The sequence below is a fragment of the Desmodus rotundus genome, chromosome 2 (genome assembly GCF_022682495.2).
Source record: "Desmodus rotundus isolate HL8 chromosome 2, HLdesRot8A.1, whole genome shotgun sequence".
NCBI classification, from domain to species: domain Eukaryota; kingdom Metazoa; phylum Chordata; class Mammalia; order Chiroptera; family Phyllostomidae; genus Desmodus; species Desmodus rotundus.
Window position 1 is genome coordinate 25,073,962 of NC_071388.1, and position 26,883 is coordinate 25,100,844.

A 26,883-nucleotide genomic window follows, 5' to 3' on the forward strand; every position below is an offset into this window, starting at 1 on the left:
CTATCGGAGCAAATAGCACTCATTTTTCATTCAACCACTCACTCCGGTCCTACTGAACACCTGCAGGCCCCCATGTGAGGCCGCGGACACCACAGTGAGGGTCCGGTGCTCCCACCCTCAGGCAGCTCGTGTTCTCCCAGGACAGGACAGACATCAAATAATTAAGCAGATAAACTAAATTTAGACTAGACAGATTGCATATATACAGACTTGTTCATGAGCTATGAAAGAAAGGTACCATGTGCTGTGAAAAGAACAACTTTAGGAGACATTCAAGTGGCCCCCTTGAAAAGGATATTTAAGCCTGGAGGTGGAGGAAGCGGAGGAGCAGGTCTCAGGAGCTACACAGGGAAGGGTTTTGTGGGAACAGGAGGCAGCAAGTCCAAAGAGTCAAGTCAGAAAGAACTTAGCCAGTCCTAGAAGCGGTCAGAGGGCCAGCTGGCCAGAGCCTGCTGACAAGGGCACAAGTAAAAGGAGTCTGTGGTAGCTGGAAAGGCAGCCAAGACTCCAATGGCCGTCCTAAGGAGTTTGGATTCCATTCCAAGGCCAATGGGAGCTGTTTTTAAGGGGATTTGTGTGTATGTGTGGGGGGGGGGGCAGGGGAGAGGGTGACATGATCTTATTTTCTGAAAGATCACTCCAGCTACTCGATGGAGATTGGATAGCAGGGAGGCAGGAGGGACTGATTAGGAGGCAGACACAATCATTCAGGCCAGAGACAGTGGACACGGATGGCAGTGAATGGAACCGGGATACATCTTAGGGGCAGAAGAGAGAGAACATGCTGATGGGGGGTGTAGGTGGAGGAAAGGGAAGACTCAAGATGACCCCAAGATATCTGATGTGAGACGCAGACATTCGTGGGTACCACTAAGTTCAGTGGGGAAGGCTAGAGAAAGTGTGGTTTCAAAAATGTTGCATTAGTAAATATATGTCTATCCTATAAGAACCCCTGAACACAATGTCCCATGTCACAATGGTGATCATGCCACTGCCCTGCCTGAATCACTTTTCAGCACCATTGAGACAAAATACAACTTAGCAGGGAGTTTAAAGAGCTTTATGGTTTGGGTTCAACTGTGTTCTTCAGCCTCATATCTGTCTACTTCCTATACACGTCATTTTGATTGTTATTTTTGTCATTCCATATAATATGTAGTTCCTTGAGTATGTTTTTCTCTCCTCACACCTTTTAGCCTTTGAACACTTATTGTTCTGGGAAAGAAAACATCCTTCTCTCCACTCACTTGCTGAACTCAACTTGGCTCAGAAATCATACCTCTTCTTAGAAGCCTTCCTTGATTTCTCCAAGCCGAGTTGGGTATGTTTTCTGAGACAACATAGTATAATTAACTTAGAACACAGAACATGGAGTCAAACTGCCAGGGTTCAAATCCTGACTCCACCACCCAGCAGCCGGGAGTTCCTCAAGGTCAAGGACTTCCCCTGGATAACTGAGACAATGCTTGGCACATTTTTGGTACTCAGGAAATTTACAATGAAAAATGTTCATGAATGTTGCCTGGTGAAGATCTTGTGAAGAGACATAAAAGACTTTCTTTACTGTTTATGCAAGACTTAGAATCCCCAAACCAAGTCCCAAATTTTCTCCATAAGCTGAGAGGATACTCTCCAGAGACGTACATCAGACATTGCAGAAGGCCCCAAGTGAGAACCAAATGCACTTATTTTCCTCCAATGCACCCCCAAATACTTTTTTCTCATCCCATAGCCTTCCAAGCTTGCTTCTGCAGAGCCAGCCCTTCCTTCCTGACCTCACCAGCCAGCGCCCCACCCCCCTTAGCAAGTGAGGAAGGTCAAGGGGTAGGCTGCAGGATTTCCAGATACACATCAAGAATCGTTTACATTTCCCAGAAACTTTCAACCAAAAATTAATTATTGAAAGCCTACTATATGCCCAGGACCAAGCTAAATGTCTCAGTTGATCGAAGTTTTATATTATGGGATGGTATACAAATACTGGAAGCTTTTAAAAAAGCAATGTAAAATGACAAGTACAAATTTCAGAACAGAATCTTGGAAAGGCATGGTTAAATTGAAGGACCTTGAGCTTAAACTGTATTAGCTTCTCATAAATCTGCCTCTAACCTAAGGATTTTTAACCTATTTTTTGCCCTTTGATAGTCTGGTAAAAGCTATGGATCTCTTCTAGGTTTTTAAATGCACAAAATAAAATATATAGCATTATAAAAGAAACTATGTTGAGATACAATTAGGAAATGTATGCTAAAAGCAAATTTGTGGTACAGAAATCTGGTGTTCTTTTTTTTTAATTTTTAATTTTTTATTGTATTTTTTTCCATTATCATTTATCCCCACTACACCCTCCTCACTCCACCTCTACCACATGGTTGTCCATATCCATGAGTTCTTTCTTTTTCTTTTTTGTTCAGTCCCTCCACCCCCACCCAACACCCCCAAAATGACCTCCCTCCCAAGCCATCAGCCTGCTCTCTGTAGTGTTTTTTTTGTTAACACATTCAATACCGATATCTTGCAACAGGTCAAATAACTAGTGCTTTCCCTTCTTTAGAAAAATTTCCCAACTGTGAGCTGGGCAACCACCTTGTCTCAGTAACCAGGTTATCCATGTGCCTTCCTGGGCGCCTCCTCTATGCAGGAGCTGAACACCCTCCAGTGTTCATACCTTGGCCAGCCAGCTTGTGGGTCCTCTCACTCTGTCTTGTTCCCACTATTGGTGGCACCGGCATGAGAGTGTGAGCCATAATCACATGCACCTACACATATGTTCTCCAGCTTTCTTCCTTCCTTATTCAGCCATCCACACATAATAAGATTTCACGTTCGTCCAGAGATTTGCACAGCATACTGAGAGGCAGAGGGGGAAATAAAGCAAGAATTTTGCTCCACAGTGGGTTTCACTGGTTAGGTGATCTTAGCAGACACTCTGATTCAAATCTCCAAAATGAGCATAGGGAATGTTCCTGCCCTGTAGGGATGCTCTGCGTATGGGAAGATATGTTAAGTACTTTAAAAACTAAAAATTTCCATGAAAAAAGTCACTTAATTTGCCATCCTGAGAAAGGAAAAAAGAACACTGAATTCAGTGATGCTTCTAGCTATTCATTCTCCCCATATCACGAGAAGTGTTTTAAAATTCATTGCCTGCTTTATTAAAATTGATTGTCTGATATACGGTAATAGGGGCTCTGCTCCACAGCACACAATAGGGCAAGCAGGTCTAGATTCAAACGTGGGGCTCTGGGTTCTGAGTCCACCAGTTTTTCTGCAGGGCAGCTAAGCTCCAGGCCAGTGGGCAGCTGGTCTTCCCACTTAGGAGGCAAGGGCCCGGCATATGGTGTGTTCCCTCACCTATTCCTCTGCTCTGGGCCACCCAAACCCAGTCGTCCCCTTTCCTCCATGGCTTCAGTGCTCCTCCAGACCACAAAGCCATCTGTCAAGACAAGAGGAGGCCTCTCCCTGTTCCCGAAGGCCTTGCTCCCTGGGCTGAGGTCCAGCTGTTAGCAGCAGAGGGAAGGCAGCATTCGTTGCCTCCTAAGTCCGTACGCTCTGCACGGGGTCTTCGCCAAGCAATTCATGCACACCTTCAAAATTTCCCACGTGCCAGCTACAATAGCAGGCACTATGGCAGACCATTTGGGGTTGACCCAGGTAATGCCAGTCCCTGACCTTAAGGACTTCCAGCTGGTCAATGGTGGAGTCAGGATTTGAATCCAGGAAGGCCATGAACTTTATATTGAAAGGGTTCTCAAGGTTCACTGGGTCCGATCCACCCATTTTACAAATGAAAATGCTGTCTCTGTATTTGCTAGGTGCCAGGCGGTATTCTAAGGACTTTAAACATGTTAGATAGGCTCTGGCTGGTATGGCTCATTTGGTTGGAGGGTCATCCCATAAACCAAAAGGTCACCGGTTTGATTCCCAGTCAAGACACATGCCTGGGTTGCAGGTTCAGTCTCCAGTCTGGGCACATGTGAGAGGCAACTGATCGATGTTTCTCTCTCACATCCATGTTTCTGCCCCCCTCTCTCTCCCTTCCTTCCCCTCCCTCTAAAATCAATAAGCATGTCCTCAGGTGAAGATAAAAAATATATGAGGTAGTTTCAAAGCAAAAAATGGAGGCAAGGAACCTGATTAAAATCACATAGCCAGGCATAGATGATGGAGCTGGTGTTCAAACTCAGAAATTCTGACTTTGGCATTCACACCCTCCACCTATCTTAACGAGTAAAGTGTAGGCTGCCACTGGGAGCTGCAGGCCTCAGGTCCCTCTGCAGGGTGCTCCCACCACAGCCACCCTCCAGCAGGCCAGTCAGGCCGGGCCTTGAGCCAGAAAGCAGAGAGGCTGTCAGTGACAACCCAGGGACCAAACGAGAGAGGAGTTATTCTCTCCTGCTTTTCCCAGCGCTCAGTCAGCCTGAGAGAGTGGTTCCCCAACATCCCCCAAGTCACACAGAAAAGCCTGAGACACAATAGGGACCACACAAATAGCCCCCCATCCATCCAGCTGAGCCCTCTCCACTACTCTCTTTCACATCCTGCAGGCTCCTTTGCCCTTCACCTGACCTTGAGGGAACAAATCATCAATCTCTGATTAGGCTGACAGTTGAGTGGAGGAACCTCAACAGATGGGTTGAGGCAAATCTGCTGATGGGATTTGAGGGCTCACGAAATATGATGTCAAAAGTCCCTTCCAGGGGGCTCCGAGGCAAAGCACTCCAGTGAGCCCTGGGCAAGGCCGGCCTGTGGAATCCAAACAGAGGCCTTGAGCCTGCCAGCCCTGAGTCTCTGCTGCAGAAACACTCTCTTCCCATCAGTGCATTTTTGCAGCTTCTTCCTGATGCTGGAGAATAGACTCTGGTCTCTTCTGCACAGAAGTTTCCAGGTCCCAACTGTGTCAGCCTCAGCCCCATTCACACTCCTGTGATGTAAGGAAGCTGGTCTGTAAAGACTCTGGACTCTGCTGCTTGGGGGACCTCTCAGTTGCTTTTAGGTCATCATTTGTCCATATGTATGGAGCATCTACTGTGTGCCAAGCACTGTTCTCAATGCCCGGGATCAAGTGGTGAATAAGGCAAATACGGCCCCTGCTCATAAGAAAACTGTAGTCCAGTGGGAACACAGGGAGTCAGGACAAGAACTAGCAATCACAGGGATAGGAAACTTAGGTTCGTCTGGGTAGTCAAGAAAGGCTTCCTAGAAGAAGAAATATCTAATCTGAGGTCTGAAGGGTTAGTGGGGTTTAACCGAGCAGAAGTTAAAAGAAGGAAGGACAACTGAATAAAATAGTATTTGAGGTAGAGAGAGAGACATAGGCAGGGGCCATTATGAGAAGAAATGCTTGGCTTTCAAGCAATGAAAATTGTGAAAAGCACGAGGGGTAGGGTGGCAATGGGATGTGGAGAAAGCCTGGAGAGATTAGCAAGGGCTTGTACGCCAAGGTAGCCATTGGATTTACGAAGTCAATAGTGACCATTATTGGGATTTATGTAAGCAAGGGAGTGGCTGGCTGACGCCTCACCACACCGCAGGCCATGATTCAGGTCTAGAAGTGACCTGACCCTTCTGCTCATGGCACCTCCTCGGAAAGGCCTTCCCTGGGCACTTTAGCTTACATGGGGAGGAGGGACAGAGCTGTGATTTGAGTGAAGGTTGAACATTTTGATTGACCTAGACAGTGATTGATAGGTTAGGGGATCCTGGCTAGGCTGAATCCTGTCAACAAAAAGAAAACTGAATCTCTGCACATTTAAGAAAGAGTCTTTTCCTTTCCTCACTTCTAATGGGGAACTCAACAGGGCTCAATCAGTCACAGCTCTTGGAAACCCTGCAGCCTTCCAACTTCTAATCAACGGAGGGAGGCTTTTCACTCAAACCAGTTCCACAAGGTCAGGGACTGTCTGGTCCCCTTGCGGCAGCCAACAGCAGAGGGAACCAAAGCCTGGCCTTTGAGGAAGACGCCTGAGGAGAATGTGGGCATTTCACATAAAAGGATAAACTGGAACTTTCATTTTCTCTTGTCCTTGGGGCAGGTATGAACAGCAACACCAAAACATTGAGCCTTTTCACCAGAAACAGGGTGATTTTCACAAATAAACCACCAGTGAGAGAGTCTCATTACTCAAGTTAATGGTTTAAAAACCCCACAGGGCTTAGCATCACCCTGACAGAAGTGAGACAAGGGGAGACAGTGAGCTCATCCCAGGTGGGGACGGTGCTGCAGGAAGCCTGGCACAGCTTCTGTAAGGGCGGCACTCATTTTGGAAACCAAAATAAAGAAGAGGCATCAACACAGAGTTGGTGCGAGAAAGCCAGTCACCTCGCAAAGAAGGAAACTACAAAGCCCACAAATGTGAGCTGTGGCTCTCGGAGTGGAGCCAGGGCAAGTGGAATTTCCTCTTGCTGTTCAGGAATGAGGGGCTCTCCCAGCCAGGCAGAAAACAAGCATTCATCACCAGAACGCTCTGTTTCTGCCTGTGCCCAGCTCCACACCCAGAGGCCCTCAGGAAGAAATGAGAGCCTAATGCTCAAAAGTTTCCATGCGTCTTTACCTTTGAAAGGCCATTTTGAGAAGACTGATGAAAACTTGACAAATGTAAATATTAACCATGTCTTCAATGATGAGCTCTTCTTATGCAAGAAACTAGCAGTTATTTTACAGATGTGTATAAAGTAAAAAGTGTCCAATAGAAGCATATTGTCCCATCTCTAACACCACAACTCAAGTGCCCAGGTGAGTGGCCCACCCAGACATGGGACAAATGATGGCCTGAGAGTGACTGTGAGGTCAAAAGCAGCAGCAGAGTCAGGGGTCTTTTCAGACCAAGTTCCTTGCACTGAAGGTTCTGGGCTCAGAGAGGGGAGTTTTTCTTGATGCAAACGAGACTCACAAGGACTAGCATGGACCAGCTTGGACTAAGTCTGGCTTCTAAAATAAGCTCATCAACCAAGGGACTCTCTGGTAATCAGCGAAAATGATAAATGGGCTGGGAAATTGACCGTTACATGGAAGGCTACAGAGACTGAGTTAGTGTTTTGTTCTGGAGAAACAGGTTAAAGAAGAAAAGCCTGGGGAAGCTGGCAGGCCTTTGGGGGAGGAGGTGGTCATGAGATATACAAAAAGCCATGTGAAAGGTGGTGAGCAGGCTCTTTCTAAATCCACAAGGAAAAAAATAAGAACACACTTAACCAGCCATTCACTGTCCAACCCGTTTTGCACACTCCCTGCCCCCAACTACTATCCTCTGCCCACTACTTAGAAAACTTCAAGGTGTGTGTGAGCTTCGAGACAACCTATACTCAACTCATTCCATGGTTTTACTTCTGTAGCTATCGTTTTTCAAAATGGCTGCCAAACTGTTGACCACTGTTTAACAAATATAAAATAATTAATAAAATATAAAACTTCATAGGAGTAAACACACTATCTTAACCATCACTTCTGTTCTTCAAAATTCCCTTGCTAGTCAGGGCCCAGGTCACTGGTGCCTTATAAAAAATGAAATAGCCCTGGCTGGTGTGGCTCAGTGGATTGAACGCCACTGGACCGTGAAACAAAGGGTTGCTGGTTCGATTCCCAGTCAGGGCACATGCCTGGGTTGCAGGCCAGGTCCCCGGTGGGGGGGCATTCAAGAAGCAACCACACACTGATGTTTCTCTCCCTCCCTTTCTCCTTTCCTTTCCCCTCTCTAAGAATAAATAAATAAAATCCTTTAAAAAATAAAATAAACACAATTCAAACATTTTAAGAACTTTCTGAGCTTCTCTTACATCACATTTGGATTCCAGCCCTCCCATTCTAGTCTGGTTTTCTAAAATGCCATTCTGTTGCCCCAAAGCTGGACTCTCCACAGAGCCTCTGGACAGATGACTCAGTTGCCCTGAAGCTTGGGTTTTGTTTTTTGTTTCACCCTCGTTCATTCACTGTCTCATCTTCAGTTTCATATTTTACAGCCAATGGGCAAATCCCATCCAACATTAACTATTGGCTCCAACACCACCAGGCGGCTCCCTGAAGAAGGCCTAGGAGGGGGCAATCAGAAGCACTAGGGCTGGAAGGCTAACAGAAAGTCACAAATGCCATATTAGCATTCGACATAGCTGTGCTTCAGTGGTGACTGGTGAATCCTGAAAGGACCCATGCACCTCCTTGTCCCGGCACTGTTCTGTTCTGGTGGCTGCGGGCTTCATCTCAGCACACCTGTAAATCCTGCTGATGTCTCAGCTCTGGAAACCATCCTCCTTGGGAGCCATAGACAGCATTAGGAGCTTGGGCCAGTTCCTTGGTGGCTCAGCACCAGGCTGCTCTTTGAGTTCTGCTCTCACAGGAATGCCTCAGTTGTCTCAGTTTCGCCATGTGCTGGGGATATATCCCTGCCTATGTCAAAATGGTCTCCTGTGACGCCAGGTTTGGCCAGTCCCCCTTAGGATGCACTAATCTGAAAGCTGATTTTTTTTTTTCCTTTAAGGATGATGACTCCATTTTCCTAAAACAAAAATTAGGACATAAAGTCTGATGACAAATAATTTTCTGACTTGTGTATCAGATTTAGTGGCACCTTTAATAAATTACTTTTATTGAAGCAATATCTATACAAAGAAATAAACTCAGCTTTATATATTTATATATGATAGGCTATACAATTTTTAAGCACTATAAATTGTCATTTTCCTTTAAAATATGAGTTTTGTGGCCACCTTTGTCCTATATACTTATATGTAGACATATTTGCTTCTTGAATTAACTTTATTTCTCTCTGCTATGGGGATATTTCTGCATATAAAAATATGCTCGAGTACTTTAGTTTCTATGGCACTAGAGAAAAACGAAACCTGTTTTCTTTATGAAAAAAAGTAGCCCCATTTCTATGTGTGTAGGAATATGCGTCTTCCTGTACAGGGAGGACCAGTGGATTCCTGGCCAAGTCAGACAGCCCAGTTTACCTCAGAGGCCTTTACAGTCTAAAGATCTAGGCAGCATTTGTCCCCGCAGTAAAAATAAAGCACAGAACAAGGGCTACTATGAGTTTCGAATGAGAAAATTTGCATGCTAGTGCTTTGAGAGGAACTATCGAAACACCAGGCGCATTACCCATGGGGAGGGGATTCTAGCTAAGCGCCATGGTAAATGTGGCCAGGAGATCGGGAGTAGAGAGCCCTGAGCAGCCCCTGAAGGCCATGCCTGCCTAGTCCTTAGAGGCAGGAAGGCCCCACCCACCCCGACCCTGGCAGGATGTGAGACAGACTCAACCTGTCCTTTCCTGATCCTTGTGGGCCTAGAACTCTGCCCCCACCCCCCTCGCAGTCAACCCCTGAGGAGAGAAAGTAAAGTAAAATGATAGCAATGGAAGAAACCAATGTGTACTCATTCTCAGGAGCCTGGCCATGTTCATACTGATCCTTCCCTGGGACAGCCGCTTTCTACCTATAAATCTGGCTGATCTCAACTTTGGAAACAATCCACCTTGGGAAGAATGGGGCAAGATAAGGAGCTTTGATATTGCTTCATATGGTGCTCCTATTTAAAAAAGTGTTTATACATAAGATACATACGTGTGACATAGATATAAAACATGGATAAACAGAGATCTATGAAATCAGGAGTTCTGTACTGGCGTCAAGCATGGGCACCTTACACCTCGCAGTTCCTTTCATGTCTCAGTCGATGGGCCCACCGAAGTATCTAACTACGTAGTTCTCCCCACCGGGCAGTGTGTGCCGAAACCAAGACTGTCCTCGCCGCAATGCGGCTTAGGTCAAGACGCGCTTTCTCAGCATTTCCCTCGGTACAAAACTTCCTGTAAACGATGACCTCTCTCTCTCTAGACTCTGGCTATTCCCCCCGAGTGTGTACGCCCTTCTTTACCTGTGCACACATTCTTCAGTCACTCCTTTATTTTTTTAAGAGATTTTACTTATCTATATTTAGGGAGAGGGGAAGGGCAGGAGAAAGAGGGAGAGAAACATCAATTGGTTGCCTCTTGCACTTGTCCCAACCACAACCCAGGCATGTGCCCCGACTGGGAATCCGACCAGTGACCTTTTGCTTTGCAGGATGATGCTCAACCAACTGAGTCGCACCGTTCAGGGCCAATCACTCCTTTATTCATTCACCAAGTACCTGTTTATCTAGAGTTTACCCCAGGTTCAGTCTGACCTTCTCCACAGGGTCTGTTTGGAAAACGTCTCATAGCACATTGTGTCAAGTCAAGGACATGGAGTGCCATTATCCAATGGCGTGAGCTCTCTTGGATTATTTTTAAAAGTTAACATAAGAACATATTATAGCCCTCAATTAAGTGATACATCCCTGGAGGTCTGAGTCTGTTTTTTTCCATTCAGTGTAATGGGTACAGGAGGTGCACAATAAATGTTTTGTAATAAAAATTTTTCCAGATTTCAGCTATTCACGGGATCTTATCTCTCCCCATTCTCCCCCTCTCCAAGTCACAGATCATTATTGTCACATTTTAACCCAAATTCAGGCAAATTTAGATTCTTCCCTCAGTATCTCTCACTTAGGGGCGAGTCTCCTGCATGGAGGACATCCCCACAGAAATTCAAATAAAGATATTTATTTGATATAAAGGTATGAATGTGGCACCCCTGATTAGGTGTCCTCCTAAAGAGCAGTGGAGTTTCACTTCCTTGTTATTGTAACGTTCTCTCCAGTCTTTCAATAAGTGAAGGAGGTCACCGAGGGAGGAACTAAACAAGGAAGTCTCGGTATGTCAATACGTACTGTATTTTCTACATACTGTATGCATGTCAATACGTACAGTCGGCAGAACTGTCTCCCCCAGCCATGAGCAGGGACCGCTGACCCGCACGAGACGGGGAGCAGCGAGTCTGGAGCAGCACAGGACAGGAGCGCCAGTGCCCCTCCTCCCTGCCATAGGCCAGGCGCTCTGCTGAGTTCGCTGTAGCCACACCATCATCTAAGCCCCACAGCGCTCCCGTGGAAGCAGGACTAATACTACCCCCATTTAACAGATGAGCAGGCTGAGACTCAGACTTCCAGCATAGACCCGACCCCTGCACCATACCGAATGGGCTTTTCTAAAAACCACTGGGGTTCAAGTCCAAGAAATAAAAACATGTTAAACAAGAGCTGAGCATTCTTTATGAAAATGAAGTGATTCTTAAGCTGAGTTTTTGCAAACAGCTCCAGGGTAGATGGGTGAAAATGGTGAAGGGACTAAGAAGTACAAATTGCCAGTTATAAAATAGCCGTGGGGAATATAAAGTACAGCCTAGCGAACATAGCTAATAATACCCTAATACTTGTAACTATGTATGGTGTTAGGTGGGTGCTCGACTTATCGGGGTGACCACTAAGTTATGTAGATGTTGTGCACTGAAGCTAATATAATATTGTATGTGAATTATAATTGAAAAATATTTTTTAAAACTTAAAGAACAAAAGCAAAATAAATAAAATGGTTCCAGATACAATTTGAAGTAATTTCCAAGTGTTTCATTTTAATGTGTCAAAAAAAAGTGCATATCATATAATAAAGTAGTTCTATGATGCAGCTATGGCCAATTTTGAAAGCTTCACCAACCACAGGCAGGAAAATAAATTCGCCCAACTGTGCAGGGCAGAATGGTGCTCTAGGTGAGCGGCCCTGACTCAGCCAGCAACCGCACCTGGCACTCAGGGCTCTGATTGCCTTTATTGTAGACGTGACAGGCACGGCTGAAGATAACATCCAATTAAGAGCAATTCAGCTGCTGGCAAGGAATGATTGCCAATTCAAGGTTTTGGGTTCAGTGTTCTAGAGCTGGCTTTTTAAATGCATCAGTTATGTGTTAAATCAATTTAGTGGGTAGTAACCAGCATGAGAAAGAGAGAGAGAAAGAGAGAGAGAGGGAATAAGACTAAGAGAGAAAATAGGGTACATTTGACTTAGTGTGATTAACTATTGTTTTGTGAAACACTTTTCAGTTGGAAATCATTTTTAAACACATATGTTTACTGGAACATAATATAAAAATCATAGTCTAAAAACACTCGAAAAACACGGGCCTTGATCCTTGAAGTAAAAAGCTTCTTCCAAATACAGACAATTGAATTTCCGCAATTACTGGGCTAAGTGGAGACACTTCCAAAGTTTTGCTTCCTACTAACCTAGCTGAGCTCACCGGAGAAATTCAAGAACATTTTGGGATTGTTTACTATGTCTCCAAAATTCCCTCCCTATTCTCCATCCACAGAAGCAAAAAACAAAACAAAACAAAACAAAAACCCACGAGGGACCATTTCCTGAACCCTTTCTCCTAGCTGCCTAAGAAGGCTTCTGGCTGTCTTAAATTTCTGATCATTTCTCGGGTGAAGCACATGTTTGGGAGGCAGAATCTTGGTGAGTCCACACTGAGCAAGGCCTCCACGCCACTCCCATCGCTGCCTGACCACAGGACTTGTCACAACCTCTTCGTGTCTCTCTCACCAACTGGTTAGCAACTTGTGCTGGAAAACTAGCCACTACCACGGGGCCCCCACAACGCAGTGCCTCACACGCAGCAGGCACTTGGTAAATGTTTGGCGAATAAAAAAATGAGTGAATCTGCTATCAGTCGAGATCAGTCAGGTGAAATACCACGTTTAACTTTATTTGGGCTCTCATTAACCAAGGGGTTAATGAGATTTGCTTGCACAGTAAATGTCTGGCTTTGAACCCAATTAAAATTCACCTTCCCCTGATTTCCAGGGTTAAGTGAAGGTCTCCAAATTACAGTGAAGGATCTAAGAGACATATGTTCCCATCTCATCAATGGTGGCTTCCGTGAGAGTGGCCAGGAGGCCAGGCATTTGCCTGAGAAGGTGAAGAATACCTTGGAGAGGAAAAAGGATTCTTTCTGTGTCTGGGAAGGAGGCTGCTAAACCAAGGAAGGAAGGGCCACAGCTGGCCAGTCTTCTCAGAGAGAACCCTGCGGGGGGCGGGCAGGAATGCACCCAGAGGCCAGAGAAGAAGCTGGGGTGCCACACTGGAAACCATGGGAAGGCTGGTGAGGAGAGACATTTTGGGGTGCTGTCCACATGACACCTCTCAGCTGTCCCCTAACTTTGCCCCCAGGGAATTTAGTGCCAGACCCCACCTTCTAATCCAGGCGATGGAACCCTAGGGGACTGAGCGTGCCCCACCGCAGTGCACACAGAGTGAACCCCCAGACAGCCATGGTGTCACAAAGCCAGCCTCGGCCGGTGCCCAGAGTGGAGGGACCAGGGTGGCAGCAGCTCCCTCTCACACCTGTTGGCATGAACAGAGTGTGGAGCCTGCACCCGCCACAGAAACTCTCTGAACGGCTCTCGGAGAACAACAGAGCCACCCGGAGACAGAGCAAAGCAGGACACTGAGGGGTGTCCTGGTCCAGACTGCGGGACATCTGCTCAAAGCTAACGTTACCTTTCGTTCCTGCCAATGTTTTATTAGCCAGCCCTTCATTTGACCTTTCCTAGCCGATGTGGCTTGGCAGAAAATAGGGCTACCCAGCATTGTGCAAAGTTCTTCAATATCAATCAGCCTTTTTCCAAAGAATTCAGATATCTGCCAGCCCAGCCCTGGGGGGCTCATTCATGTCCAGGAAATGTGCTAGTGAGTCAGGCCCTGGGAGCATAATTTCATTATTAAAGGAGGTTCCCATTCTATGAGGAACTGTAGATCTGGACTCTGTCCCTTTCAGCTTCTTCTAGTTTTAGTATAGAGAGCTCCACAATGCAAAGCACACTTCTCTATGAAGCCACAGAAATCCCTTCTGAAATTACAGCTGGGTAGTCCTCTTGTTTCTATTCCTTTTCCAGATCAATTCGCTGACAATGTGTACCCAAATATCTAGGAAATTTTCAAGTTTTGTACAACTGCTGAAGAGACTTATACAGAGCAGTACTGTCATTGACTCATGGTTTCCAATAAGAGGGGAAAAAAACCAGATTCCTTATTTCTTAAGAATAATGTATGCATTTGAAAGGTCATCTTGTTTTGTTAAAACCTTGTTTTGTTAAAGACCTGAGATGCTCGCAAGGTCTATAAGCGCTTGGAGAAGCAGAGACACGTGTCCTTCTGTTAAAAGAGAGAAAATAGGGCCCTGGCCAGTGTGGCTCAGTGGATTGAGTGTCAGCCTGTGAACCAAAGGGTCACTAGTTCAATTCCCAGTCAGGGCACATACCTGGGTTGCCAGCCAGGTCAAGTCCCTAGTAGGGGGCATGTGAGAGGCAACCACACACTGATGTTTCTTTCCCTCTCTTCCTCCTTCCGTTCCTCTCTAAAATAAATAAATAAAATCTTCTTTTAAAAAAATTTTTTAAAAGAGAGAAAGCATTAGGGAGGTCTCATGTTTTTCAGATTTTAATTTCTATGCTGCATTTTAGCATAAAAAAGTACCAAAAAGAACTGTAAACATAATTGTCGTTTACTCTATATTTGCCATGTGTCAAGCGCTTTATATGCAGTGTCTTATTTCAATCTCAAAATAATACGAGCAGAGCTGACATTCAGCCAACATGATGAATTGTTAAAAAAAAAAAAAAAAAAGAAAAAAAGTTAAGTTACTGACCTGTTTCTTTCCTGGTGGTCTTTATTCACTGCCCTGAGAACACTGAGAGCCCCCCACCCCATACTCCCTTTCCTCTCCCATGGAGACCTCCACAACCATCCCCTGGTCCAGGGCTGAGGCATTAATACTGGTGACTGTTGTAATGGGTCACTGTCCCCACTGTACTCATGTACTTCAATATTCCTGAGGTCACCCTGGCTTATGAGGTGGATGTGGTTACCCTCCTTTGCAGATGAAGAACTGGAAGCTTTGGAGACTATGGCAGTCTCTCTTTTCTAAGAGTGGCTACTATAATATTTCCAGTCATGCGAGCTCTTCAAAAATTTTGAGGCTTTCCAATCAAGACTTGGCGTCTATCTCCCCTCCCCTAGCACCTGGGTGGGACTGTGTGGCTATCTCAATGAACAGAATCTGTGACTTCTGGGGCTAGGTTAGTGAAGGTGATCCAGTTTCTACTTGGCTCTCTCTCGGGACATGCACTGGTGGAATACTGTACAGCCAGCTTGTAGAAGAAGCCCACATGAAGAGGCCATGTGTAGGGGCTCTGGCTGGCAGTCCCAGTTGAGGTCTGATTTGAGGTCTCAGCTGACAGCTGGCATCAGCAGCCAGATGTGCGAGTGAATGAGACTTCAGATGCTTTCGGCCTCAGCTGTCGAATTACCCCTCAGCCTTTGAGTCTTCCCGCTAAGGCCCAGGCAGCAGGGAACAGAGATAAAACTGTTGTGCTCTCTCTAAATTTCTGACCTTGAAATGTATGAACATGCAAGATGCAACACATGATCATACCAGAGAGGTTAAACAAGTTGCCCAAGGTTATACAGCTAGTAAGTGGTGAGGCCAGGATTTCAATCCCAAATCACCTGACTTTGAAAGCTAGCATTCTTAACCACCAGGTGATGCTGCTCCTGTGGCTACAGCACCAAGAGGCAACCTGCTACAGTGAAGATGCCAGTTGGACCACTTTCCAGTTCACGGATGGAGTTGATGGGTGGGCCTGAGCTGGCACCATTCCCCATGGTGTTAACCTAGGATCCGTTTACCCTATGTCTGTGTTGTGTGTGGTTTCCATTTCCAACATCATCCCCTGACCGTAGAATGCCGCTCCAATTCTAGCCATCACATCTGCATTCCAGTCATTGGGAAGAAGAGAGAAAAAGAAGGGTATGCACCACTTCCTGGAAGGTGCAGGCACTATTCTGTTTAACATGCCACTGTCCGAATTTAGTCACACAGTGCATCCAACTGCAAGGGGTGTCGGGTGACCTTGTGGCCACCTAAAAACTAAAGGCATATTTCTGTCGTTCTGGAGTGTAAGAGCAGAGAGGATCTGATAACAGAAGAACTGGCAGCCTCTGCCACAGAGAAGAAAGGGAACTGAATAGGAAATAAGTGATGTCCGATTTGGAGCCACGCTAACCCCTCATTTCTTCTACTTTCCCCAACCTTTGGTTTTCATTTTGTTTTTAACTTATCTTCTATTGTTACCTATTTTCTAGAGTATTTAAACTGATTTTACTGTAAGAGTTTTGAGTTTCCTGAGACAACAGGAATTCCCGGCCTGTGCTGCAAGGGGAGATTTGCCCAGAGGATAAGCTGGGCTCAGTCCACTCTGGCCCACCATGCTCCAAAGGAATGGGAATGCTGGGTGGACCAAGAACTAAAAAGACCGTGTCCTGTGCAGGCATCGCAGCACTGAAAGCCATATCGGAGCAGCTGGAAGTTCTTGCCTGGTTGAGAAATAAAGGTTGCAATGAACTTTGCAGGAGCCCATTTCCAGTTTGCAAGGTGTGTACTCCTTCCTCTTCAGCGCACACCTGGAGACCGTGTCGGATGGGGCCTGCTCGGGCGCTGCGCTGCTGAAGCTGATTTCACTGACTATTCTCTAAAATGTGAATGTCTGCTCTCTTTTACATTTCCAAATCATTCCTAACACAGAAAACATCTCGGTGGGTGGAGGTGAAGATCACAGGGCCCCTGGAACGAGCATGTCATTTGAACTTCTCCTTACAAGCCTCTGAGGTATACATTTTTCCAGGCTTGATGACTCATTCACAACGAATTCTTTAAAGAAGGGACTTGAAATGCAATAACCAATGGAAGGGAGTAAATGAAGGACAAACATAGCATTCCCAACAGACAAATCTGTCTCCACACCATTGCTATAAAAAGTTGCCACCATGTAAGTAACTAAAACAGAAAATCAAGCATGGTTTAGCAACAGGGCGGAATAGGCACAGACTGCAAAGTCTGCTTTCTGATTCGGAGTCTATCTGACCTTACTTCTAGATGTCTTCAACTGGTTTCTACAAAACAACGGGACTACGGCCTGTACAGAATGTTTCCCAGGCCTCCAGAGCAGCTCAGGAAAGGCATGTAACAGGGCTGACGCTCTGAATTCTGCCCTGGAATCCAGAAGCCTGATCCTGAAATAGACCCAGGTAGGGACTCTGTGACCTGCACTTCAGGATGAGAAAGGAGTGGGGGGTTGGGTTCTACCCACAGGGGAAGAGGGAATGCCTGTGTGAGGAGAAATTTTGCTATGGATATTTCCTTTGACCACACATAAAAAATATAAAATTAATGTCAATATAAAAGGGTGAGTCCACATAGCATCTTTTGATATACGAATGGGTTTCCAAAATCCTTAGCCCTCTTTGCAGCTTGTAGGGAAGGCATGTTGTCCATGTAACTCTGATCATGGGAACCAAGGCTCAGAGCACTTGGGGTTTCCTAGGAGCCGCTGCTGGTGAGCAGAAGAGCTGGCACTCAAGCCAGATCTTGGATGCCAAACAGATTATTCTTTTTGCTATACCACACTTCTTTCTCCTGCCACTTCCTAGGGGTCCGGACTGTGTAAGTGTATACAGCATAGGTATCATGGTTTTAAAATATGTCCACAAATTCTTTAAAACTTCTCCTGAAAAAAAATCCCCAGAGCCTCCCCTTCAGCATGGACTGGACTTGGTGACTCACATCTGACAGAGTACGGCAGCAAGGACCGTGGAGTGACCAGGCCATAAAAGGCATTTCGGACTTCTCCCTGCGCTGCCTTGGATCATTCCTGCACTCTGGGGGGGCCAGCGGCCATGTTGGGAGGGTGCTCAAGCAGCCCCATGGCAATAAGTACAGCCCCCTCCGCTCTCCGGCAGCCAGCAAAGAACGAGGGCTCCTGCCAGCCGCCTGTGAGCGAGGCATCTTGAAGGGCATCTGGCCCTGGCAGGGGTTGAGATGGCTGCAGTCTCAGCCCACATCTTGACGGCTACCTCCTGAGAGAGTCTGAGCCAGAACTACCCTCTCAAATTTCTGACACAGAAACTGAGGTTAACAAATATTTACTATTTCAAACCACTAAGTTTGGGGGATAATTGGATACACGGAAATAAAGAACTAATACACTAGTGAACCTTTCATCCTGTGTATGTTTTCCACTACACCACACTTTTCTATCTTTCTCCACTTTTCCAGGAGTCCAACCTAAACAAGTGCATACGACCCAGGGAACCCCGCATTCTGTTGTTCCTTGGCTCCCAGAAGCCCTATGTTTGGGGAATGTTCCCCTAGATTCATGTTATCCTTTAGTTATTGTGTTCACCTAATCGGAGTCAGCATGTTAATGTTTAATAAATGTGTCTCATCCCTTCCACATGCTGTTTGTATTTTAACAGGAAACTTCAACATCTTAACATAAAGGGCAGGCGCAACATTAGGTAGAGTGGGAGGGGAATTTCTGGCCCTTGGAGATCCCTAAAATTGCACTTGTAGTATTTCCTTGTCTCTCTCTCTATGTGGACACCCTACAGGCTATGCCCACTGTGTGATTACCCAAGAGAGCCAGAGTCCGACAAAAGAAGTGATTGAAAAATGAAAAGTACAAGGTTGCATCCAAACAGGCTACGTATTGTATGGTTCCAACTTTACCACATTCTGGGAAAGCCACAATTAGGGAGACAATAAATGTATCTGTGGTTGCTAAGGGTTAGGGGCAAGGGAGGAATGAACACACAGAGCACAGGATTTTTAGGGCCATGGAACCATCCTGTATGACACTGTAATAATGAGCACATGTTCTTATTGTATTGTTATGAAATTATCTAAACACAGAACGTACAACACCAAGAACAAACTCTAACATAAATTGTGCAGTTGGGGAGACAATGGTGTGTTGATGTAGGCTCATTTTTTTTTACATTTTTTTATTGTTGTTCAAGTACAGTTTTCTGCCTTTTCCCCCCACCCCTCCCTACCACCCCAGCCCTCTCCACCTTCCTCCCCTGTTTCCACCCCTCTCCTTGTTATTGTCCATGTGTTCTTTATAATTATTCCGGCAAACCCTTCACCCTTTTCCCCTATAATCCCCTCCCCTCTCCCCTCTGGTCACTGTAAGCCTGTTCTCAATTTCAGTGTGTTTGGTTATATTTTGCTTGCTTGTTCATTTTGTTGATTAGGTTCCTGTTAAAGGTGAGATCATACGGTATTTGTCCCTCACCACCTGGCTTATTTCACTTAGCATAATGCTCTCTAGTTCCATCCATGCTGTCGCAAAGGGTAGGAGCTCCTTCTTTCTTTCTGCTGCATAGAATGCCATTGTGTAAATGTACTATAGTTTTTTGATCCATCCATTTACTAATGGGCACTTAGGTTGCTTCTAGCACTTGGCTATTGTAAATTGTGCTGCTATGAACATTGGGGTGCATAGGTTCTTTTGGATTGGTGTTTCATGGTTCTTAGAATATAATCCTAGCAGTGGAGTTGCTGGCTCCAAAGGCAGTTCCATTTTTAGTTTTTTGAGGAAATTCCATACTCTTTTCCATAGTGGTTGCACCAGTCTGCAATCCCACCAACAGTGTACTAGTGTTCCCTTTTCTCCACACCCTCTCCAACACTTGTTGTTTTGATGTAGGCTCATTGATGGTACCAAATGCACCATTCTGGTGCGGAACACTGACAGTGGGGGACCCAGGGCATGTGTGTGGGTACACAGGGTTATAGAAAGAACTTCATACGTTCTACTCAATTTTTCTGTGAATCTAAAACTGCTCTAAACAAAAGTCTACAGCAACCTAAACTATAAAGTCTAAAAAATGTGGGAGGTTAGCCAGATTCATAGATTGTGTAGAAGAGAGGCAGGTAGCACTGGAGGAGCCACAATTTTATGGAGGGTCTACATCTAGCACCAGAATATTTGGTACTCATGCACTGAGGAACCAATATGGTGCCTCATCAATAGCAAAGTCTGTTTCTGAGTTATTTGTTTCCTGCCCGGCCTTGGGGTAGATAGCAGGAGTAGAGAAGCTATAGATGACTCCCCAGATCTACAGTCTACTCAGGAAACAACATAACACAGAGAAAGGAGAGTAAGCAAGAGCAACTAACACAACCCCAGACGACAGGGTGTGTGGCGGTGAGGGCAGGTGCGGGTTGGCTGTAAGACAGAAGTATGAGGAACAGTGGCCGAAGTGGTGGTTAATGATGGAAGTTGCAGAAGGTAAAAGACAAAAAAGATGCAAAGCTGGTGTGAGGAGTGGCTACCTTGGTGAGGATTCAAGGGAAAATATCTTAGAGAAGCTGAATTCTGAAAGATGTTTTGGAGGGCTACTAAACATGGATTTTCAAAGAAATCACTATCTATGGACTTGATTTTACTACCTAAAGGCTCAGAAAATGGAGAGAGGTCCTGATGATGAAGATGAGACATTAATGTGCTCCTTCCACCTCCATGTGGAGACCTGTCTCGTGCTGAGTACCTGCCTTCACAAGAGGATGCACTGTTTCCACCAACTGTATGCTCTACTGCCGAGCCCTGGCAGCCTGTAGAACTGCCCATCTGACGCCAGGTAGGGGTTCCAGAGGCCAGTGGGGTGCTGGGGTGAGGCAGGGCTGGCTTGTAGGCCATGAGTACAGAGCCCAGGCCTTTCAGACAGACAGAGGTCAGAATTAACTGCCAGACATACAGTGGAAATGAAGGGTCAAGGTCAGAGGGCCATGAAGAAGGAGGAAACAGAGCCAACAAGATAGACACCCTCTGAGATGGGAAATCCCAAACCTCAGACCTTTGTATAAAACCTCCCTGAGATGCGAAGAGGCTCGCTAAGGTGGGCCCTTCTACTGCACCTCTCTTTCTAAAGTTCCTATCTGTAAAAGGTGGGTGATAACCCCACCTGCCTCACTGGTTGTTATGAGGATTAGGTGATTTCACAAGTGGATAATCACTTAGAACCACGTTTAGCACAAAGTAGGTGCTTAATAAGGATTAGTTGTTGCTGGTGTTTCTAACCCGGACAGAAGCAGCAATGGCTCCTAGACAGTTGTCAGAGGAACCCACAGAGCACTTTGGGACAAACGTGCATCTTGACAGCACGCTAGCAACTCCGTCAAAACGCATCCTGCTGAGCTGAACATCCCGCTTTAGGGTGTGGTGCGTGCTGGCCACGCCCCCGGTCCTGCCAGCTGCAGTCCTGCTCCATTGTCCCTTGGGAGAACCGCGCAGTGGGGAGCAGCCTGGGATTCGGCCTTGTTCTATCACAGCATGTGCTGTGGGACCATCCCGCAGCCACCACGCGCCTCAGTCCCCACAGGCGGTCGGTCAGGAACCACTGCTTTCTCCTTTCAGGGGGCAACGTGACCTGAGAAGATCAAACTGCCACTATCTCGGATGCAGACGACTCTGCAGCCCACCTTGATCCCCTGGGTTTACTGAAGGGGCGGTTCCCAGGGTTGTGTTTAGAATTCACACTCCAAATGCTTCAGCAAGGAGAGAAGATGAAATGGCTTCACTGAAGTGTCACAGTCACAGAGGACAGAGGAAGTCCATGCTTAAAACATGTCCATGGCAACCTCTGAGAACTTTCACTTTCTCCTCTCCTTGTCACCACCTGCCTTTTGTGTGGCCCAGGGTGGCAGATTCAGAAGGCTAGGGATCCTCTTCCCTCTCTTGTCAGAGACCCTCTCCCCACAGCCCTTCCTGTGACGGCATCTGGGGTCTGCTCCCCAGCTCAGCCAGCCTCCAGACTTGGAACACCTAGCAATGTTGATCACTCATTCAGAAATATTTATCAAGGGCTTATCAAGTGCCAGGCACCATACTAGGCCCTGGGAGAGAAAAGATGAATAAGATAAATTGTCCCTGTGCCATATTTGCTCTAGGGTCCCTGTCCACCCAGTGGGGTCACAGCCATGAAAAAAAGCAACGAGGTAAATTCTATACTCTAAGATCATCATATTATTATAGGGCTCCATGGAGCTGTCCATGAGGGTCCAGGCTGACGAATGGCTTGGAGTTTACCTCTGCTGGGAAGACTTATGTTTTAATAAAATTCTGAAAGGCAGAAAAGCTTTCAAGAAACAAATGACTTAATCTCCTTACCAATGAGAGAGGTTTGCGAGCAGGGAGTTCCTGGCACTTTTCTGTCATCCACATCCACCTTCCTTAGAAGGCAGTCCCAGGACCTCAGACTGCAGTTCAGATGTCTACCCTCGCTCCAAGCGTCTTATCAAAAGAATCACCTAATAATAACAGGTTTCTCTTTGGAGAGGAGAAGGTTTGTCTGCTCTTAGGAGAAGTAAGATTTTTACCATATCTTTCTACTAAGGACACTGTTTCTCCAAGATCCAAGCCCCTCTAATGGGAAGAAGGTGTCCAGAGTCTGCTGCTAATGCACCATCGTGTATCCAGTAAAGAGACGTGCATGGGCTCCAGGCCAGGGAGGGGTTAGTCATGGGTTGCCCAGCAGCATCAGCTAAAATGAGGCTTTATCTCAGCTGGGAGGACCTCCCTCTTTTGTGGAAAGCTATTAAGGGGGATAAAGGGATCTAGTTCTTGCCTTTTTACAACTTATTTCTGGCTAAGAATGACTTCACTGAATGATCTCAACTGAAAGGAAAAGGGGAAGCGTCCTACACATTTTGGGCATCCTGGAAAGAGCCCCCCTTTGAACGCTGCCCTGCCTGCTGCCACTGACCATAGCCAAAATTAGGGCCAGACTGTCCTGGGGCCGTACGGAAAACGGCACTGGAGTTGGGTGTGCAAGTCAACATAACACCCTTAAGACAAATGCTGTGCTAGAAATTCTAAGACAGGAGTCCAGGAGAAATTTATTTCTCACCCTCACTCTGCCTTCAAAGAGTTAACAGCCTGCCTGCAAATTCACCCCAAATAGCAGAGACTATCTAACAGCCAGCTCTACCCAAATCCTCATAAGCGACTAAAACACTAAATGCTATGAAAGGAGAGGGGAACCAAGAAAGAAAGCAAGTCTGTGGGCTGGGAGATCAAAGAAACTTACAGAGGCCACAGGACTTGTGTCGGGTCATTGGAGCCCAGAGAAAGGCAGAGTAAGACAATCCCACAACTAGCGACTGTAACTCAAATGACACCTTCGGGTATCTGAGTCAATGTGGGGAGTTCCACCCGCAGGGCCCCCCCAGCAGCCATGGATGAGAATAAGTCTACCAGGACATGATCTGCTTGGGGAGGAAAGGTAGCCGGTCTCTCAAAGGAGAAGGGCCAAGAGCCTTTTCCTCAATGGGCTTTCATTGGGTTTAATTTGCACAGGAATACAGGTAAAGCTCATCAATCATTGTCAGGCAGTAAGGATCAAACAATAGATAACATACAAAGAACTCTGAGGGCTTATTCTGAGTCAGGATCAGTTAGCTAAAGGGCTATAAAACTTTGGGAAACAAACTCATTTCATGCTTGGACCCTTATCAGAAAACTGAGGGCATTCTTAGCAAAGCAGGTTTCACAGGATTTTATGTATTCTTTCTTAGGCCTGATCACCCCCGGGGAATCTGCCCTTTCCAGCACAGGGCTGCACCACCCTCTGTCCTTGTTTCGGGCTTAAGTCAGGCAGGGGAAGTAAGGCAGCCAAGAGATTAGGAGACTTCTTGCAGACAGAATGAGGACTCAAACTTTGTCAAAGCTGAGGGGCGAGGGTCCATCACCCCCTTTTTTATAGACCCCCAAGTCCTTCCCTGAGGGCCTCTTCATGACCATGCCTGTCTTAGGTCATCCCTTCCTTGAGGAATCTTACCCATCATTGGCTAACTGGTCAGACTCGGGGCCAAGCAGGGTGAAGTAAAGGGGGCAGAGGTGGTACCCCTGCCAGGGAGATAAGCTTTGTCTCCAGTGGAGAATTAGACACTAAAAGTTCTAATTCATAGCTGCCTTTGGAGCTTACAGCTTGAAGGGGAAAGCCAGACAGTAAAACAGATCAAATTAAATAAGGAAATATCAGGAAGTAATAAGATGAAAATAAAACCAAGTCATGTGCTAGAACTGCTAATTCAGACTGGACGGTCAGGGAAGGATCTCTGGGGGAAGTGACATTTAGTAATAAATGGAAATGGCAAGAAGGAGCTGGAAAGGCAAAGACAGGGTGGTGGGATTGTCCCAGGAAAAAGGAAGAAGTGTGAAGGACCTAAGGTAGAAGCAAGCTTAATGTGTTCTAGAAAACAAGGGCTGGAAAGTGCTGGGCAAGGAGGAGAGTGGTACAAAATTAGCTAGGAGCTTTCCTAACTAATTTTGCACAGCATTTGTCCTTCAGGTGTTGTGTTGACCTGTAGACCCGACTCCGTGACCAGCAGGGCCCTGCCATGGAAGACCTCATGGGCAGGAGTAAGGGGCTGGGAGTTTGTTTGAAGTGTGATGAGAAGCCATAGGTGGTTTCAGCTGCCATGTGGGAAACAGGCTGTATGCAGTGAGTGAGGAGGCAAGGAGGCCACATCAGGCACCACCACAGTAGCCTGGTGAGAGATGGCAGTGGCTTGGAGTGGGCATGCATGCCAGCCCACCCAAATTTCTCCATGATCCCCATGGGACAGCGTCAGTAAGCTGTTCTTTCAGTTACATGTGGTTAAAACACAAAAACAAATTCTTCCACATAAGATTCAATTAAACCACATAAGGGTGCTCTTTTCCAGGCCATGCGAGAGTTGAGAGTCTCAACAAAATGACAGAGCTATACACCCACTTTGAGGTGTCCTTGAATCTTTAATAGCCTGGGGATTGGTAAGAAGATGGGCTTGAACTAGCTGGACTAGGTCTTGGGCAGCTGAAGTTGAAAGGGAGTTTGGCTGTGGTGGTGAATACCAGGGTCTCCCCTGCATCTCTGTCTTCCTGAGTTAGCAAAGGTTTGTCCCTCCCGTACAGCATTATCCCCCTTGAGAGTCAGTTTGTCCTCAAAGGTATCACAGACAATAACTTTGGAGAACAGGAGATGGGATTTGAATCTCTTCTGGTACCTGTTGAGCTCTTCAGCAAATCACTTATCAGTCTAATACAGGTACTTCCTGGCTGGGTGGACGAGGAAAGGGTTAGATTTCATCAGTCACTGTGTGCACAAAACATTATATGTTCCACAAGATATACCAAAATTTGAAAAGACATATTATTATTATTTGTCAGATGCCAACTGTGCTTATAGAATTTGATTTTCTTGGTTAGTGGTCTCCATTTTGTAAATATGTACAAACCAAGCAAATCAAATTCCATTTCATTCTATGAGAGGGCTACAGACTAGGCTAGCTAGCGCTGTGTAGGGGTCTTTATGAAAGAATACGAGAGTCAAGTTTGTGTTCTTAATGCCCATCTTATATGCATGACTTGAGTTGAGTCCCTTATGCATAATTCATGTGGTCATTTGCACGCTTTTACATGACTCCCCCTTTAAGAGTTAACTAACAAAGCACATTATCAGCCATGGCAACCTGGATATTATGCAAATCTGTCTATCTCTGAGCCAACAGAAAAGAGAGTGGGTTGATTAATTAACAAGATAGAGGAGGAAAGAGGGGGTCCACATCCCTTTTGATGTTACTTATCATTTATTAATGTATGTAACTGAAGAGAATTTCAAAGGGTAAATATGTATTCGTGCATTAATATCTCTGGGTGTGAGGGCGCTGCTTAACCCAGTGAGCAATCATTTGAATGAATGCAAATGTTTAATTTCATTCATTCAGTTTACTCTCCTTCCAAGGAACAGCATCATCAGAAGTTAAACAAAGCCTTGGATTTGGCATCAGGACACCTGATTCTTGTCTCTTTCACCCACTATACCAATCATGTTACTTAACTTCTTTGAGTATCAGTTTCTTACATATACACTGTAAATAAAAATACTTTTCCCCATTTACTTTTGTGCAGGTGGGAGGGAACTACACAAGGGTATGAGTGGGAGAAGGCAGCAATTATTGGGGGTCATCTTGAAGTCAACCTACCCACAGTCCCTATCACTATCAAGCCACCTAATCTGTCCTGGACCTTCTACATAGATTTTTGCATGAGAAAGACATAAACATCCATCTCGTTTATGTTACCATAATTGGGGGCTTCTTACAGCTGCCTGATCTATCTCCTTACTGAGTCACTGCCACAACAGATTAGAAGTCTCCTGCAATCAGCTCACAAAGATCCCTAAATATTAAATTAAAAGTTTGGGAAGACCTTTGAAGATTTTTGAACAGGGAAATACCATTTTCAGGAGATTAACCAGACAATGGAATGAAACACAGCGAGGAGAGACGGAAGATGAGGAGGTAGTTCCAGAGGTCATTCCCTGAACTATGTGGTGTCAGTGAGAGTCCAGAGAAGTCCAGAGAGACCTGATGAGAGAGCCAGGGGAAGAAGAATCCCCGGGACTTTGACTGAGGTGTGAGGTGAGGGGAGTGGAGGAGTCAGGATGACCTAGAGGTCAGGTGTTGGGAGGAGCTGAGGTACTGATAGCTCATCTTAACTACACACACGTACATTTTAACAGAACTCTCTGGAGCAGCAAGGCTCTTCTCTAACGGGGTAGCTTGTAATGGAATGTCAGGCCATGGGGGACAAGCAGTGAGAGATCATTATCTGAGGCCACAATAAACCTTGATGACTCTTTCCAAACCCCGTGTAATTAGACTTCTGTTTCAATGACAGGGCCAGTGTTCCCCAAACATGTGAGTGATCAATGAAGCCACTTCATAAGGTGCCACGGTCACACCGACCCCTTTCTCCTCAGCATACCCCCCTGTCACCTGGCTTGTGATTACCTGCTTCCTCTGCATCTCCTCCTCTAGCCTCTACCTCTTTAGGTATAAGGACTACGTCCTTTCCACCTGTGAGTCCCCACAGCCAGCCCAGCGCCTGGAGTAACATGCATGTAATGCACACATGCTTAATGCCTTCCGAGTCTGTAGCACATGTTTAAAAACATGTCTGATCCTTTGAAGAAGACTTCATGTTGTGATCATTCTTCCCTACCCTGTGCCCGACTCAGTGCTAAGCCCCGGGAATATCGACACAGCCCTGGAGCTTGTCCTAAAGGAGCATACACTCTAGTGAGGAAA